This window comes from Amphiura filiformis, unplaced genomic scaffold (assembly GCF_039555335.1).
Source record: "Amphiura filiformis unplaced genomic scaffold, Afil_fr2py scaffold_93, whole genome shotgun sequence".
In the NCBI taxonomy this organism is placed as follows: Eukaryota; Metazoa; Echinodermata; class Ophiuroidea; order Amphilepidida; family Amphiuridae; genus Amphiura; species Amphiura filiformis.
This window is the reverse complement of record NW_027305557.1, coordinates 67,622-85,419: the sequence shown is the minus strand read 5'-3', so window position 1 is coordinate 85,419 and position 17,798 is coordinate 67,622.

Here is a 17,798-nt window from a genome sequence, read left to right as displayed (position 1 = left end):
CATTTTTGTAAAAAATTGGAGTCGGGCCCTTCTTCCACTCAGGTATTCAATTACAATGTATATGTGTTCAGTGTGTACATAAGCTATATATAATGCATTATTATAGAAATTGTTAGAATGCACGTACAGATAAACTAATAGGTTGTGTGTTTACGAGTATAGTATCAATATGACTTATTGGCATGCACTCTTAGAAAAAGGGGTTCCAAGAAGAACCTTAAAAGGTAGAACCTTGTACAAAAACTAAAAACCGCCGGTTCTGAAAAGTCGGAAAACATTTTAGACATGAAGAAATTTCTGTCAAGACCAGAAAGAACCAAGTTGAGGTTCACCCGTAGAAATGTCCCAGGTTGAATAAAATAAATAAACATAATATGAATGAACTAGGCGGTTACCCATATTTGGCGGTTCTCGGCTGGGCGCGATTACCTGGCTGATAGTGACTGTACCTACTAAGTTTCATGCTCATATGACAGTTTTTGCTAATTTGACCTCAGATGACTCCTGGTGACCCCAAAATGACCTTCCAAAAATTTGGCTCTAAATGTTGAATGTACCCACCAAGTTTCATGCCTATACGACAGTTTTGACTAATTTGACCCCAGATGACCCGTAGGTGACCTCGGATCGGATGACCCCAAAATGACCTTCCAAAATTTTGGCTCTAAATATTATCTGTAGGCCTACCCACCAAGTTTCATGCCCATATGACAGTTTTTACTAATCTGACCTCGGATGACCCCTGGTGACCTCTTAACCGAAGGTCTGAAAAAATGGTCACTGTGGAAACTTTTGTTCGTTCGTCCAAGGTCCACCCACCCACCAAGTTTGAGCTTCATAGGGGCAATTTGAAATGTTTACCTTTTTTGACCTATGACCTCTTAACCGTAAGTCTGACGAAAAGGTCACCATGGAAACTCTTATTTGTTGGTCCAAGGTCCACCCACCCACCAAGTTTCAGCTCCATAGGGGCAATTTGAAATGTTTACCTTTCTTGACCTATGACCTCTTAACGAAAAGGTCACTATGGAAACTTGTTTGATAGTCCAAGGTCAACACAATGGCATGGCTAGATTTGCCATTTAAAGTGTTTGAAATTAGACTTCAATTGAACTTGACCCCGTCCTTGACCTTTGATAGGCCGACCCTTCTTAACGGGCCCCCTGAGGTATCTTTTCTTTGATGTATTTCTTTATTTTTATGGGCACCCTATGACCCCGGGCGGGGGGGGGGTAACGCACCCCCTTAACCCCCTTGTCGGCGGCACTGCCTTATACACTTATGTTTGTACTTATTTTGGTATCACTGGATAGAGGAGACCCATAGCTATACGTTAGTAGTATAACGGTATATGATATTATAATTGACCCCCTCCCCTTTGTAGATGGCTCAGTAGTTCTAGGGTTATAAGTAATACGTTCAAAGTTATCATAGGTAGTAATGTGTTTTTATTAAAAGAAATAACAGAACTAATTGTGTAATGTAGAAATACAATGGTTACCTAATTCAGAACTTGCAGTAAGATTTAGAGATTAGTGTCTTTTTTATCAGTATCCGGGGGGGGGCACTCAATTTAAGAAGTGACGAGCATGTGCCTACAGGAGTCGCTAAGGGTCCTATTGGGTACAAAACGTTATTTTAAAAAAGGGGGGTACAAACTAAATGAAAAACGCACATACCGTCACTTCTAAATTTGATCAGTACCAGTTATCCAGTTTTGCTCTAATTTGTGCTAAATTAATAGCATCGTACAGGTCATAATTTTATCTAGGCCTATAATACTGACAGCTATATTATGATAATGATAGCATGAATATAATTATTGAATACCTGAGTGGAAGAAGGGCCCAACTCCATCAACACTGTTTTTGAGATATGGATATTAAGAAAAAACTTAATATACAGAATGTTTTCATCTTCAAGGGACGTTTAACACATGAACATATCAGTATTACATACATTCAAAATTATATATGACTAGATTTCGCGGTTCTCGGATCGGGCAGTTCTTGTAATAGGCCTATCTCTGCCCTGACCTTTTTGACTACTATGATATAGGCCTAGGCCTACGTCTTCCAAGGAGGATTCCGAAAATACCCCGAAATTATTAAACGCAATAACGCCTAATATAACGGGTTATAATGCCTTACCATCTATATAAATAAAAGGAAGTCGCTAAATCTTGTCCAGAAGCAGGCTCCGAGATGCTTTCACTTTCAGCTCTGATTTATTCGTACATTGATCGGGTACATATTCCCATTAAACCATCTGACGTTCATTTTTGCAAAACTATTCAATCACTATGGAAATAACAAAAAAATTGTCGGTTGCTAGGCCGTTGAGGTCAGTAACCTTATGGGTCAGGTCATGACAGCAAACGCGTCAAATGCGCGGTAAGTGGCGAGTCACGCACCTGCGCGTACACGGCACCATGGTTTCACGCGCATTGCGGCGCATGGTATGGACGCACTTAATGTTGGCTTACCGCGAGTAGGCCTATGTGTACGCGACTGACTGCTTCTCTGAGACAGTGGCGGATCCAGGAAGTGGGAAGGAAGGGGGGACACTCGAAGTTTTTGCCGCCCCCTTTAACTTTTTGAATGGCCACGAAGCACCATTGTCCCCTCAGAATTGGTAACTCGATCAAGGCAAATGCCTTTTTCGGGGGGATCATTGGGTGTAAGCTGATGAAAAGGGGGGGTCATTGGGGTGACAGATTTGCAAAAAAGTCCACTGTTCAGAGGGAATGTTAAAATGTAGCCAACAGAGTCATTCAACTGTTCAGTAGGGCCTATAGCCCAAAATGGTTAAATGTTAAGGGTGGGTGAGCCCAATTTAGTGGAACTTGAAAGTCCACATTTTGGAAATTCTGCGGCCCCGCAAATAAATCCTGGCTATAATGTAGGCCTAGCTTTTAACAACAAAGGCTCGCTTAAAATGTATTGCTGCAACATTTAAACATGTTGCTTACGTGTTTTATACCATTATAACCCGAAATTGAAACGTTTTCTATAGCAACCTCTTCTAACATTAATGTTTTATGTTTGTTGGGATGAAGTTAAAATTTTGTCACGAGCTGTTTCAAAAGAAATCTGAGGGATTGAGTGAGTAACAACATTATCACAGGTCAGGATATTCACTTAAAGTTTAGCTTCTTTAATATGACAGGAGCTAACATATGATTACCAAGCTAACATGATGATTTATACTGGATGAATAATCCCGGGAAATAATCTACACCAAGACACCATGATTATCATCACCGTTTACCATGTTTACCAACCACTCCCGTTTACTAACCGCTCCCGTTTACTCAACTAGCGGGGACCCGCGCGAAGCGCGGGTCTCCCGCTAGTAACTGATTATTTTAATGTTAACCATTTTTGAAGGACCACGGAAATAGTCATGTTCTACTGAAATAGGCCTATGCACTCGTTCCGTATTGAAATAGGCCTATTGGTCCGATGAGATGCACCCGGTAGTCACCCCAGACAAACAAGAACCTAGACCTATGACTTTGGTTCGCGTAGTGAAGTCAACACTGCATAGCAACAATTTTGACAAGGACACAACTCGGACGCAAACAAGCTGACACAATCGCGTCTACGGAACATGTTGCATTTAACGCGGGCGATAACGGCGCAGTAAACACGCAAACGAGCGCGTCAGAATGTAAGCGATATTTCTCCTCGCCTAGTAACCCCGTCAATCCGTCAATATCACCTTGGATACGGGGCTTCACCTCCCGCTGTGTTAAGGGATGGGCAGTTATAGGTCTAGGTTGGTATGTCTATGGTAGTCACACTGTTAGGCCTAATGCTTTCAGTTGCACACACTGCTACCCGTTGCTACTCAGCGAAAGCGATCCGCGTGCACGCGATAGCGCGCGGACTCAGCGCAAGCGCTCCGCTCGACGCAAGCAATAGCGCGTGGACTCAGCGAAAGCGCTATGCGCGACGCGATAGCGCGCGGACGGACGGACACTCTGTAAATAGTATTATGATGGTTCCATGGCAATGGTACAGGTCTTAGTGCGAGCTGGAGTTGGGCCCTTCTTCCACTAATATACTTTAGTATACTGCAAGCGCCAGTTCTGTAAGCAGGTGCGTTATAAATAGCTACAGAAAATGGGTAAATTATCCATTAATTGCAGAAGTAGAAGCATGTAATAATGTTTGCAAGTTTTACCCAATATTCTTCTATGAAAACCATGATTAAGTGTACATGGAAGACTATTTAGAAAGTGGATTTTGGTTCATATTTCAATAAAATACCGGGTCTAACTCATTTTTGTAAAAAATTGGAGTTGGGCCCTTCTTCCACTCAGGTATTCAATTACAATGTATATGTGTTCAGTGTGTACATAAGCTATATATAATGCATTATTATAGAAATTGTTAGAATGCACGTACAGATAAACTAATAGGTTGTGTGTTTACGAGTATAGTATCAATATGACTTATTGGCATGCACTCTTAGAAAAAGGGGTTCCAAGAAGAACCTTAAAAGGTAGAACCTTGTACAAAAACTAAAAACCGCCGGTTCTGAAGGAGGAGGCCCTTTTTTATTTTATTGTTTTGAGAGGTATGTCCCTCTAGTGATCACAAAACTCTTCTGGAAATGATGTATTATGCAATGTACAAAGCCGTAAAATAAGCTTCAACCGTTCTGAAACATCAGTTATAACTGAAAGTTTACAAAATAAAAAGAAATTTGAAAAATCTTCAAAAAAGGAGGAGGGCACGGACGAGAAACATGTATTTGTTTTACTTAGCCTAATCAGTAACGGTCAGTTAATCATGATAAAGTTAGTAGGGCCTAAGTTAGAAAATCATAATATCGAAATATTGTAAAGTCGAGCTTTTTCCCTCATTAGATGTATCGAAACAAATTATGTTGACTGGTTGAGGAAATACATGTATATATATAACAGGTTTTGAAAGTTTGATATGAAAAGATAGCCCAGATTATTGTAGTCTACTGTAGTAGACTCCTTTCATTTTAATATCATCACTGTTTTCTGTCGTCCCCTCTCTGTTTCTGCATGGGAAACGCCATCTTTCCTATTCTGATCCAACAGCATAGCTATTAATCTTTAACGTTGGTGGCTCACTCCGAAAGCTGCAAGCCGAGAACCGCGCCTCCCGGGGAAATCCGGGATGGTGCGGTTCTCGGCGGGCAGCGGTTTTCGGAGTGAGCCCTCAACTTAAAGATTTAGATGTTGTCTCAGAACAGCATAGATGGCGCTTCCATGGTCAGAGGGGGAAGGTCAAATAACAGTGATTATTAAAATAAAAAGGGTCTACACAGGAGACTAAGATTATTGTCGTGAAGATGAAAAGGAGTACGTATTTTTTTATGGTAAAATCTGATATTTTTGACCTCTTAATGGTAAAATCCCAAGGGTAAAGCACAACATGTTTAAAACGTTAAAACGTTTTCACGGTATTAAGGCCTACGTTTAAATGTCGACTCTAGGTATGATTACGAAAATGTTTTAGAATAACTATTACCTATAAAATTTTATAACAATGTTTTATATTAAATGTTATTATAAAAGTTTTCTGCTGTGAATGGTTACTCATTCATAGGCGCTTGACAATTTTTCATTTGCTTGCCCTATTCCTTTTAAAGGATTTTTTTAGTGTTTACAGTAGGACTTTATCCAAACCCGTGATCCAAACAAAACAAAAAAGACGAAATAGAGAAAATACAATTCAGTGAATATTATCAGGGAGACAATTTAACTTAGGACGAAGTTTGTTTGTTCTATATATCTGTAATTAATTGTTACTTTTTTATATTTCGCGTTCACTTCCTGGGTTCACCACTTCGTGCCTATAGGCCTATGTGACGCGATCAAGCAAAATCAGTCGGAACTCGGAAATATTAAATTTTCAGTTTCTTATATGATAGTAAAGAGCATTTACAAAGCTGGATTTTGCAGAAAACCCCATTGAAGTAATGACATTGAACAACCAGTTCACGAACAATTAAAGAGTTTCCAAAACAACAGGAACAGGACATGTTTCATTTGTTTGGCTATATCTAGATCTCGAAATCACATTATGTGGAATATTAGCCATCGGAAGAAATATAGGCCTACCATCATAATGCTGCGCTTGCAAATTCACTAAAAACTCAAAATGAACAGAGGGCGCCGTGCTAGATTTTGTTGTGGTCAGCAGAACACATCCCCACACACAAGCATACAATGGCGTGGTTTGACAAACCAAAGCATTCATGCAATGATGCAACTCCACTATGCATGCACCATGCCCCATGCCCACCTCGTCACTATCTACATGCGCCTGTATGTTGAGACCAACAAATACTTTAGTACCTACAATTCAAATTGTTCTTTTTTTACCGGATTTGTAATGTTCAAGTTGCACATACTAATACACATATACTAGCACTTAATTTTGAAATTGATATATGTGATGCGATCAAGCAGAATCAGTCGGAACTCGGAAATATTAAAATTTCAGATTCTTATAGGCTACTAAATAACATTTACAAAGCTGCTTTTGCAGAAAAACCCATTGAAATTGGACAACCAGTTCCAAAGATATTAGCAATTAAAGTGTTTCCAAAACAAGAGGAAACAAAAGGAAATATTCGCTTTGTTTGGCTATATCTCAAAATCAATATTCCCGAGTTCCGACTGATTTTGCTTGATCGCGTCACATATACTAGGATTATACTAGGTGTAGGGCTGACACTTTCACAGTCGGTGCCACTCGTGCCAGAGCAAAATAGATGTACTATGCATGGGGTCACTGGGTGAGCATGATTTTGGGCATTCGGTGAGAGTAGTGTAAAAAATATGGCGTCATGTCATTGGGTTAGAACATGACCTTTTTTTAAATGGAACCTCTGGCCTGGAGAGCCAAAACACTGCCATTTCTAATTCTATGGCTTCAAATCCGGGCTTCAAATGGCTTTTCTTTTTTCTTTTTTCATAACTTAGTAACAAAATCAGTGATAAATGAAAATTGCTGTTCAAATTGAAAAAAAAAATAAGGGTCTTTGGGTGACAGCTCAAATCATCAAACGAAAAAAGGTCTTCGGGTGACAGAGCATGTGTTCGTAAACAATATACGTGGGGGTCCTTTGGTGAGAACAACGCTAAAAAGGGCCATATAACAGGCCTACCCAGCAAACACAAAAACGTTTTAAAAAACGTTTTAAATAAGTTATATGTTGGCTTTTGGTTTAGGTAAAACGTTTTAATAACATTAAAATGTCGGGTTATATAAAGGTCATGATAACGTTTTAAAACGTTTTGTATGAAAACACACTACAACAATATTTTTAAATGTTTTCATAAAATGTTATTGTAAACTATTTTTGCAAACATTTTTGCCAAATATTGTGTCAATACTTAAATAACATATTAAAATATTTGAAGCCAGCAAATACAGAAATGTTCTTAAAATGTTCTCAAAACCTTTTAATAACATTTAAATGTCGGGTTATATAAAGGTCATGAAAACGTTTTTAAAACGTTATTGACAATATTTTGGGCAAACATTTTTCGCAAAATATTTTTTCAACCCCAAAATCACATTCTGTTTAGAATGTTTTGTATCAAGTTTTCAAGAATGTTTTGGAATGTTATTAAAACGTTTTTATACCCTTTATATAACCCGACATTTAAACGTTTTCTGTAAAACATTTTTGCTTGCTGAGCAGTGGATTATCAAAAAATGTTTTTTAAGGTTATGAAAACGTTTTATACTCGTAATGTACCCTTTATATAACCCGACATTTAAACGTTTTCTGACAACCTTTTATAACCTTTTGCGAATGATGTCGAAAACGTTTTGTGTTTGCTGGGTACATACGCGTCACCTCCAAAGTGGTAGTGCCTCCCCCCAAGAGTATACTGATAGTAGGCCTAGTCAGAGGCGTAGCTAGGGGCTGTGGCGCCCGGGCTAAGGATACATATTAGTGACGCCCCTCAACCCCCCAATAAATCTTGAAACAATTGCGCGCAAATACCACTAATTAATTTTGGTTATATTGAAGTTGAATTTCGGTCATAAAATTGATCTAAATGTTTTGAAATGCGAAAATTTAGACTTTCATCACTTGAAGGGGCGCAGAATTGATGCTTATTGGTCAATTCGGCGCCCTCCCTAAAGTAGCGCCCGAGGCACCTTGATTTCCCTCCCCCTCTCCCAATAGTTACGCCACTGATTAGTAGTACTAGTACTAGTAGTACATGTACTATACTGGTAATTATAAAAATCGATAATAAAATGTAGGCCTATAAGTTAACAGTATTTGTTTTGTTTGAGCCGAGTTGTAATAAACACGTTGATACGTATATACATTAACATTATGCAGACTGTGCTTGACTTGCTGAACTTTTTTTTTGTGTGTGTGTGTGTGCATTTTATTATAATGACTTTTGATACAAGCTTTTTATTAAAGGAAACAGTATGTTTAACAAATATGGCCAACTGATCGCCACAGGCGTGACCTTGATGAACCCATAACAATTTGCACTGCGGTAAAGACATGTTTCCGTGGTGTAAGAAAGAAGTAAGGAAATATAATTAGGAAAGAACATCTTTCTACTATATAGGAAAGGTTTGGATACAATTTGATTGTTTCCGTATCTTTCTTATGGCATGAAGAAATGTTGTGGGAAAGATCAGGAAATCCACAGGAAATGATAGCAGAAATGTAATGGAAAAAACTACCGTCCGGTACCCTTTCCTATACCTTTACCACCTTCTGAAATTCACTTTTTTCGCACTGTGTTACCCATGAGGTACCCGGCTCAATACCTGGTAACAGTTCTCTTTTTCCTCTCCATTTTTAACCCAAATTTTTTTTACATTCATTTGAAATGTACATATTGCAAGAGGAAATATATTTTGGTACGAAAAAGAGTTAAAAACAAAAAAAAATCCGTAAAATACGTGCATTTGCAGCATTGTCGTCAGGTCTGTTTTGTTTTCGTCGATAATGGCATGGCTATTGCCATCATTTATACACAAAAATATATCATGAACGATATAAAGACGAAACTGGTTGTGGTTAGTGGTAGGACTATTCTAATTATTAAAACTAGTGTCACAACTTAGCATTTGTTTAGTATCGGAACGTGACTAGTGGAGCTTGATTGTCATGTGAGTGCACCACGCACGCACGGCACATGACGAAGGGAATTACGGCACATGTTGTTGTTGCTTGCCTGCCCAGAATGCAATTCACGCATACCAAGGTATTGGATTGCAAATTTTGCTATTTATTCACATTTACGCTGAAAATGCTCTCGTTTTTTCACGAAGCAGCATAAAGGGACGATATTTGATATTATAATGTAGTTTTAAAGACAATCCATATCCAAAACCAATAGGGTTACCCCCCTTTAAATTTTTAATTAATTGACATAATTGATTAATAAATAAATATTTTATTTAATGATTTACCATAATTCCAAACATGTCAAACAATGCTTTATAAATTGGTCAGAGCACATTTTGCAGAATGCATTTAGTATTTTTAGTTACATGATTCCAAACATTCTATTCCAATTTTTTGCTATACACGCATAGGAGCTGTACTTTTAAAATCCGCGCCTAATCAATAATAATAGTCTTTCACTCCATTGTCAAAGTACTGTGCTCCCTGTAGCATTATGGAGTGACCAGGTCCTAGAGTGTGATGGTTTTGTAGCAGATGACAGTGCTCATTCAAGCCTGTCAAGGTCAGTTAGTAGCCACTTGCTGAATGGATGGCCATTATCAGCTATCAAAGAGATGCCTTGTGCAGCTGCCAATCACAGTAGAGGTTTGATAACATTTTGTTAAAAGCCCAAATGTGATATAAGGACAAAGCTGTGCATGTTGGTACTTAATTGTTTGGATTCTTATGTTGAAATTCCCTTGTATTAGTATTTTTATGTGTAGTGTATATTGTTCATAAATTATATAGCTTTTAAATTTTGGGCATTTTTGCTTTGTTGCACTGTACCATTATGGAATTTGAGCAAATCAATTACCGACACAAGCAGGTATACAGTGTATTATTTTATTTTTATTTCGTATCTCAGGAGCACAGCTCACTTGGTAAGGCATCAGAATTTGGTATACGAGCGTTTCGAACTTTAAATCGGAAGGTGGTGAGTTCGAGCCTCATCACGGTCACATTAATTTTATAAACCAAATATTGTTCGAACTTTTCATATTTGTTTTTCTTTTATTGTTTCTTTTCTTTGTCTTTTTTTTTCTTGTTGTATTTAATTTTTTCTTTATTTTTCTTTGATTCATATTGCCAGAGTAAGGAGAGGAGGGAACTAACGGCCCATTCAGTGATTTTTTTCATCCGGACGATCGTAAAAATCATCAAAATTCAGATTTTGTACTAGACTGCGGAACTCAGTCTTCAATGATATAGTCAGTAATAATATTTTGGTCATTATATGACTATCATCATTTGACGACTGAGTTCTTATGTTACATCATCCGAAGAGCAGTTTCAGACAATTGCTTGGGATTGTTGGGGCAGAGGTTATCTTTTGAATTCTTTCATGACCAGCAGAGTCAAACCTGTCAGGGACACTCGGCGTGAATTGAACTGACCATGTCACTCGCCACAAAAGAATGTCAAAGGTCATAAAACATCAATTTGGTGTCTTCTGCTAGTGGTTCAGCCGAAAGCCGCGTAGGTTTACGCGAATCTGTACTTTATATACTGACAGTATATATAAATTAGCTACATGTATTTGAATGGGGCTTCAACTTCGTCGATACTGCCGTTTTTTGGGTTTTTTGCAAATATAAAAAAAAAAAAAATGTATAAAAGTAACATAAAAACTTGTATTCACCTACTGTTATAGCATTAATCCGATTATTACACAACTTTACCCGCGTATTCAAGACATCCAATGCAAATAATCACCTAGATTATGACGTATCACTGAGTGGGGCTTTGCAACGCGATATATTCAAAACTTGTATTCACCTACTGTTATAGCATTAATCCGATTATTACACAACTTCGCCAGCGTATTCAAGACATCCAATGCAAATAATCACCTACATTATGACGTAGCATACCGTAACTATGGCGGAGTACTCAAAAGCTGTGTTCACACATGCACTTATTACCGGTAATATTTTATCTAGGCTTATGTCCGATCGAATTAAATATTTCCGCTAATCCCTTAGCGCGTCCACATTTGTCGGCAATAGCGCTATACGCTGTCGAAGTTACGTAATAATCGGATTAACTACCATAGCAATAGGTGAATCATGATGATAACTTGCACCTGTAACATTAGTATCTTTGAAAAGACCAGTATTGTATTCAATCTATATGTTCAAAATTGTTTTCACCTATTGCTATGGTAATTAAGCCGATAAATTGCGTAACTTCGCCAGCGTATGTCCGACGTGTTATGTCCGATAAGCCTATTACCGGTCATAAATCCCTCCTTTCTACATGAGCATCATCAGAAAATTTAACCCGATTTTAAATTTTTTCACTGAAAATTCAATTTCAATAAACGCCCCTCTTTAGAAAAAATTACAGACAATGCGGTAGGTATGTCATGTAAGAAAAATGCAAATTCAAAAGCTCCAAAATTCAGACCAATTTTGTATTTATGTAGGTTCTATTATTATTATTATTATTAATATTATTATTATTGTTATTGTTATTGTTATTGTTATTGTTATTGTTATTGTTATTGTTATTGTTATTATTATTATTTTAGTTTGACAAAGTAGTCCCATTTTACAGTAGACTTAGCTCTATATCGCATTTTATACATGTAGGCCCTACATGGTGGACATCTTTGAAAAAATGACAAAAATCAAAAAATAACAATGACTCCCATCATCATGCTATTTTTTGCTTGGGGGGTCCCAAATTTACAAAAAGTCGGCTTCAATAAAATTGCGACCTCCCATGTTTCGTCAGCAAAGATTTTATGACCCCCCCCCACCACCGTTTGCACCCCCAACATGCATCAGTCTTTTGGAATAAAATAAACACACTATCTGTAGTCATGTTGTGTTGTGACTCCCTACATTTTGGTCATCAAAAATATTTTATGACACCCCCTATTTTTCTTTCCGTATATTTGGGACCCCCCTAATCATCTTATAAAATCCAATTACATGCCTTTCTGTTATCATGCTTATGGCTTAATAAATGTCATCTCCATCTACTTCCAGGGCCATACTGCCCTCCCCCCCACTGAGCCCTCTGGAGGGTTTACATTTGCTACCCCCCCCCCCCTAGAAACTCGTGTAGGTCATCTCAATAAGGATGGTCAATTGCTCCTGCGCCTGAACTTTTTACCCGATCATGGAGGGTGCGATGGAGAGTTTTCAGAGCCTTTATCTTAGCATGTATCTGCTCCCCCGACCGTATGGGGAATGCCCCCTTGTCATGTAATATCCCAAAGCTTTTTTAATCCCATAAATACTTTCCGTGTCTCTCCAAATTTTGAGGATAGCCAATGTTCCCTTGTCATTCCAATTGACCCCTCTATTGCGTTTATTTATATTAATATTTGCAGCTGCAGCCATGATGACATCACACAGTAAATTACTCTGCTCAGTGGCGTAGATTTCTTTTTGACATTGGGGGGGATGGAGTTGGGAAATTAATTCAAGTATAGTCAATCCAGCACCTTTTGGCGACAGAATAAGTTTTAGGTTCAATTGTGCGCGAAGCGCGCGAAAATTTTTTGCTATTTTGAAGCTAAACTGATGAAATAATGGTGTAAAAGTAGAATAAATGCGCACTTTTGGGGCAAAAAATTGGCAAATATGAGGTTAATTTGGTCAGAAACCCACATCAGGCGTCAACATGGGGGGTGATTGTATGGACCATCCCCTGTCAAAATATTGGGGGATTCATCCCCCATCCTCCAGGATCTACGCCTATGACTCTGCTTAAAATTTTGCGCGAGTGATATACTCACAGTTATATCCGACAGCCCAATAGTGCTGTATGTCCACACGTAATTACTATTACCGGACGTAACGTTTCGATCGGTCTTAACAGCTCTTAACCCTGGTCATCTTTAGCCTTAAATTTTCGGATTTAAAGCACATTACGTCGGATATAGTAATTTTTTTTATATCCGACGCTCATTCACACTGCCACTTAAATCCGATTCTATTACCGACGTAATTTAAGTCCGACTGTGTGAACAAATTGTCGGATTTAAAGCACGGGTATAGTAATTTTTTTATATCCGACGCTCATTCACACTGCCACTTATATCCGATACTATTACCGACGTAATTTAAGACCGGCAATAAGTGATTGCAGCCCGACTGTGTGAACACGACTTTTGTCAATAAAAGCGGGAGAGATAAGACCGATGTTTTTAATGGTCTAGTGCCCTCTCGTCTTTGCATTGCTAAATTGATCTATATTAATTTGACAAAATGCATGCCAATCCGAATGATAATGTCCACTTTTTTCTGTACAAACGTTGAAAATAAGCCCTTAAATCACTAAAGGTCCGCTTATAAGCCTGTCGCGCCCCAATGCTCTTGTGCAGGGCCACAGTGTCGCCCTTCCCTCGTATCAATGTCTAGCTCCCTATTTTGCTTCCTCCTGCCCCCCCCCCATGATCAGGCTCCCCACTCCCTCCCCGGTCCCTACTCTCTCTTCTCGTGCTTTCTCTTTCTAGTCTTTCCGTCTCTCCCTCTCCTCTCTTTCTTCACCCCCTCCCACTCTCACTTGTTCAATATCAAGTATCTCCCTCCCTCCCCCTCCCTTGCGAAATTTATCAGTGTGATCCATGACTGAAAATAAGCTCTGCAAAAATAAACATTTAAAATAAACCCGAGTCTTGCATATAGGCCCAACCAATTATCAGATTAGCTTGCCATTGGTACGAATGAATAGAATATAGAATACATTATCTTTACTCCAATGCAATTCTTTTGTATTGCATTTCAATATAAAACATGATTACCAAATCACCACTTGTACGCACCTCATTGGGAGATATTTGACTATTTCAGACGCTCGTTTCATCGCCAATATGAAAGACTTTTGCTTATAACTTGGCAACATGGTTAGTATATATTTCAATGCAAGACAATTTTTACGAGCCACTTACGTCTAGGCGTAAGTGCATATACACCAAACACAAGTCAATTGAAGCCGTACAATTTACCGCGAATTTAGGATCGTAAAATTTAGACTCTTCTTTTGTCTAGATTAGCACCCAACCGCACATCTCAAGGTTTTATGTAAAAAATCAATATAACTTACCAAAACGAAAACTGAAATTCACGAGCTTCAAATTTTCAGTAACTAACAAAAGGCTAGAATAAAAGATTGGCCACACCTGAGAGACTACCACTTCAGAATAACAATGACTTACAAAAACTATTACGGTTACGGAAACAGAAACTGAAAAGATAAAACGACGGTAGCTATTGCAATCTACCGCGACAGCTCGTCTCACACACATGCACAAATGCACTATGCGATCAAATAGGTTGACGACAACGTTTGATTGAATGCACTGCATTGCGCCATGATTACGGTGAAGGACACCGGTTCAAATCCTTTGTATGGAGCCAATTAACAATTTCACGCACATCCTCTATTATTGCCCATTTATTGACCGGGATGATTGCACACTGTTAAAGAGCTATTGTTATGTTTGATGAAATCGTGTTTAACTATTTGCTTAGGCTGAGTTCACATTGACGTATACGGTATTCGCTATACGAAATACGCTCATTCGATCAGGCTGAGTTCATATAGGAGTGTGCTATGTGAACTTAGTCTGATCGAATGAGCGTATTTCGTATAGTGAATAGCGAGTATGTCAGTTTACCCATTTTCTTCGTCTTATCAAATGCTTGTAACTTTACTTCTTGAGATCACATTGCATTCAATGAGGTGTCATAATGTGCAGAATTAGATAGTGCATCTATTAAAAAAATTAATTTACCCACATATGGTTTAGGTTTTAAAATTAGGACGGTATACGCTGCACCGAGATCTACACGTACGATCCCCACTATACTATACTATACGCAGGCCTTTTCGAATAGCTCTTATGTGACCCGGTACTATGAAATTACCTTGCTCAATTTAAGCTATACGCGTGCATCTGCAAAACGTGCATCGTATACCCGAATAGTATGCTTCTATGCGATCGTAGCCTTATGTGACCCGGTACTATGAAATTGCATTTCTCGATTTAAGCTATACGCGTGCACCTGCAAAACGTGCACCGTATACCTGAATAGTATACTTCTATGTGATCGCAGCCTTAAGGCTGAGTTCACATAGAAGTATACTGGTATATGGTATTCGCTATACGAAATACGCTCATTCGATCAGGCTGAGTTCATATAGGAGTATACTATGTGAACTCAGCCTGATCGAATGAGCGTATTTCGTATAGCGAACAGCGAGTATGTCAGTTTACCCATTTTCTTCGTCTTATCAAATGCTTGTAACTTTACTTCTTGAGGTCACATTGCATTCAATGAGGTGTCATAATGTGCAGAATTACAAAAATGAATTTACCCACATATGGTTTAGGTTTTTAAAATTTGGACGGTATACGCTGCACTAAAATCGAATACGCGCGATTCCCACTATACTATACTAAACGCAGGTATACGGCCTTTTCGAATAGCTCTTATGTGACCCGGTACTATGAAATTACCTTGCTCGATTTACGCTATACACGTGCACCTGCAAAACGTGCATCGTATACCCGAATAGTATACTTCTATGCGATCGTAGCCTTATGTGACCCGGTACTATGAAATTGCCTTGCTCGATTGAAACTATACGCGTGAACCTGCAAAACGTGCACCGTATACCCGAATAGTATACTTCTATGTGAACGCAGCCTTAGAACGGTAAAATACAGATAAAGCAGACAGATTTACTACATGTGGTACATGTATATACATATACGCTGGCGAAGTTACGTAATAATCGGATTAACTACCATAGCAATAGGTACAAACAATTTTGATTATATCGCGCTGCACTACTACGTTCATGCGGTACCTCTGCATTGAACCATAGAAATGCTAATCACTTGCACCTGTAAGATTAGTCTCTTTGAAAAGAGCGGTATTGTATTCAATTTATTATATGATTGAAGACAGATGATGAGTACAACCTGCTTGTAGTGCAGCGCGGTATATTCAAAATTGTTTGTACCTATTGCTATGGTAGTTAATCCGATTAATTACGTAACTTCGCCAGCGTATAGGGAATGTGTGAGTCGAGTATTACCTAATTATAATAGGGGCGTATCCAAAAATCCCAAAAATCCAAGAATTCACGCTCTATGGCTAAAGATGACGATGTCATCTTCACTTTACAATATCAGTTTTTTTTTTCAAATATTTCATATTAGATATGATTATACCCGCATGCAGAGCATGCAGGGTATATTGCCATCCTGTGGTTTCTTCTCCATTTCCTTCTCCTCCTTCTCCTCCTCCTTCTCCTATCAAACACATCATTCTGTCAAGGCTAGCGCTAAAACTACAAGAGCCCCAGGGCCCATATGTGGTACACTTATGGGCCCCCTACCCTGTAGATGTGCCTTTTGCCCATCTCGGCCCCAGAGGTCAAAGGTCACGGGCCCCATGGGCCCAAATTTAAAAACACAAACCATGCCGTTTCTCATCAGATGAAGCAACCTCATGAGTTGGTACACTGATAGCCCCAGGGGTACTCTATAAATACAAGTATACATGAGCCCCATATGTTATATATTATGGGGCCCAGGGCCCCAAATGTTAAAAATAAGGGGCAACAGATCGACAAGGTTAGCTCTAAAGCTACAAGGGCACTAGGGCTCATTATGTTGCACATGTATAAGCCCTAAATTGTAGATGTGCCTTTTGCCCATTTTGGCCCTAGATTTTTAAGGCTAGGGGCCCCAAAGTCACCCATTTGGGCTACCAAACCACAGGTTTGGCAACCCTGATTAATTTGTCCTTCAACACAAGAGTATCCAACACTTGAACTAATTCAATAAACAAACACTCTACTGTTAACAATTATGTTCTCCGTAAAAACAGTATAATGTGACTAATTAGTTGAATAAACAATATATGTTAATTGCTTCTCCTGTGTAATGGTATGAGTGACCCAATATCAGACCAAAAAAGTTCATGTTTAAACAGCAACCCAATAGGTGTATAGTTGGTAGTGAATTAGGCCGAAAGGCTCTTTCAGTGCTTTTGAAACTAATTAACTTAATTTGACCCCCTTAACGTAAACAAAAACAAAATTCGACGTTTTATTCGACCTTGTTCTTCGCATCGCAAAAGCCCGTTTTCCGAATAATGTAAACCGTAAAAGTTTTTAGCCTCACCAATATGCCAGTTTCAGTAATTAATTATAGATTATGTGCACTAATTTTCATCTTTTATCTTGCATTTATTTGAATTTAAATTTGTTGTTTATATATTTTGTATTTGTAATTTTGTAATATTTTGATGTCTTTTTATGTAAAAAGTTGCTCAATTTGGCCTTAGGGCCACGATGCTTTTAATAAAATGAAATGAAATGAAAATCAAATGAAATATAATACTTAGAAATAAGAAATTGGGAATTCTTATTCGATCGTGGCATATGGAATAAGAATTCCCAATTTCTGTTTATTATCATTTATTTCTCTGCCAACAAACCTGCAAACATTGCGATACTGTATGTAAAATCTGTAGAAAAAATGGCTAAGCTTCATATAGTCTCTAAACCTTTCAATATGTAGAAAACTGTATATAATATTCCGTTTTAACGTTCTAATTCTA